The sequence below is a fragment of the Tenebrio molitor genome, chromosome 7 (genome assembly GCF_963966145.1).
Source record: "Tenebrio molitor chromosome 7, icTenMoli1.1, whole genome shotgun sequence".
NCBI classification, from domain to species: domain Eukaryota; kingdom Metazoa; phylum Arthropoda; class Insecta; order Coleoptera; family Tenebrionidae; genus Tenebrio; species Tenebrio molitor.
The window spans coordinates 18,789,704-18,791,659 of NC_091052.1; the positions used below are offsets into that span (position 1 = coordinate 18,789,704).

At 31.1% G+C, this 1,956-nt stretch overlaps 1 long non-coding RNA gene across 1 annotated transcript; it reads right to left on the bottom strand.

Annotated features, from left to right (window-relative positions):
* Window positions 1-872: 872 nt before the first annotated feature.
* On the bottom strand, window positions 873-1,632 carry LOC138134869 (uncharacterized). Its single transcript, XR_011160831.1, has 3 exons — window positions 1,246-1,632; window positions 1,082-1,186; window positions 873-1,025 (listed from the first exon to the last, which is right to left on the bottom strand). It is a non-coding gene; the product is annotated as an uncharacterized lncRNA (long non-coding RNA).
* Window positions 1,633-1,956: the final 324 nt, after the last annotated feature.

Here is a 1,956-nt window from a genome sequence, read left to right on the forward strand (position 1 = left end):
ATAACCTGTGTAACTCCGGAGAATAAATGGTTACCTACAAAAATTACTTTACACTGTTAACAGAATTAGAATGTCGCATACGCCTACTCTAAATATATATTTATTTGAAGGCCCGATACAGCAGGTCGTGCGGCAAACATACCTTTTAAAAGAGTAGATTTCTGATTGGTCAACTTTGAGTTGTATTTTCTCGAATATCTTTTAAGCTAGATTTTTTTCCTTCAAAATTACACATCCGAATGCGATCTCATGTTTCCTCATTTTCTCCGGAGCGCGAGTACCAAAAGACCTTATACCTATTATAAAGAGAATAAATGTGCGAAACTGTATGTGTGTATATTTCATCCATTTGACATTATTTTTATATTACCTATTCCTACATAACTAGACAAATCAAACTGCAATAAGCTGCATAGTTATAGGTACAGAGTATTTCACGAGTGATAATGAGCCCGGCGGAATTGAAAATGCTACCCACAACACATTTCCAAAGTTAACGTGGCTATTTTAAATATCGTATTGTTTTAAGATAAATTATGAATCCCATGGTGGTTTGCTTCCAATAATTTTAATGGTTACAACTGACATTTTAAGAAACGCAAACTATGTTCTACCTTTTTTTAATTCAAAAAACAAATATCTACCCTATATTTGCAAATTCCGTGGGGCTCATTATCACTCGTGAAATACTCTATATTTCATACAATTATTGAACTTTATAATATAACGTTAACACATTTAAGACATAAGAAATTTTACACTATTTTCATTGTTATTAAGATTTTAAAACTGCAAGTAATGAGTACGATCTTTTTAAAATCTGCAATTTAAAAATTACTAATGGTACATTAATTTTAAAAATGTTTTACCAAAAGAAATGTTTCTAAAGATAATTCGAGCACTTTTCCAGCAGTGATATTTATAGGTTTTTTGCAGCGTTCCATTAAAATCAAGAGAGCTTTTTTAGATTGTGGGGTGTAGTCGTACCACTTGCTCATGTAAATTGCACTTGTCAAACTATTATGCTACAAAAAGGGCCTTAATGAGTGCATCATCGTCTTTATTATAGTTCAAAACGAACTTCTTCGATAAGCAGTGTTCCATAGTAACAGTAGAAGTACACTTGAAACAGTAGGACACCAAGATTACTAATCATTACATAGAAGTCAACGTTATAGGTTTTGACCTAAAAAGTATGAACACTCCAAATTGCCACAAATTAATATAACTTGACTAATTACTAACTTGACTAATCTGTAGACAACAAACTCCAATTACAGTAATACTTTCCACGAATTGACTAAACATTGCTCCTGAAAAACAGCTTTCTAAATTCACTGCATAGCTAAAAATAAAGTAAAACGTTAAGTAATGTAAACTTAATATAATGTATACATAAAAGAATTACTTTAAAATTAAATCATAATGCAATACACATTCCGTAATTCTATCGTAGATAAGCCTTGATTTGATATAAGGCGTGGACTTGTAACTGATTTTGACGATTTTATTTTCCACGTATTCATCAAGGTAGTGCAAATTTCTCTTAAGAACCCGCAGTTGAGTTGCACCATGATGAATTAAACCAGCAATTAGAGGATCAATTGTTGCACAAATGAATGCTAGGTAAAAAACTCCTGAAAATTTGTTTTACGAGTAGCAAATACATAAAAAATAAATGAAACATACCTAACGCTAAGCTGACATAAAGACAGTAGTAAAATATTGATCTATGGTTTTCCTTAAATGGATTCCACACGTCAAGTGGTAACTCTGAAATGTTTTCACGAAAAAATAATTTAATAAACCAAGCTAGCGTACATATAATGCACGAAATGAAGAAAACAAGAGAATTTCTTTGACAAATTTTAACACATTTGTCGATAATTTCGTCATGTCCATCATTCACAGTTGTCACAAATTCATTATCAAAGTAATGAATACATCTTTTAATTT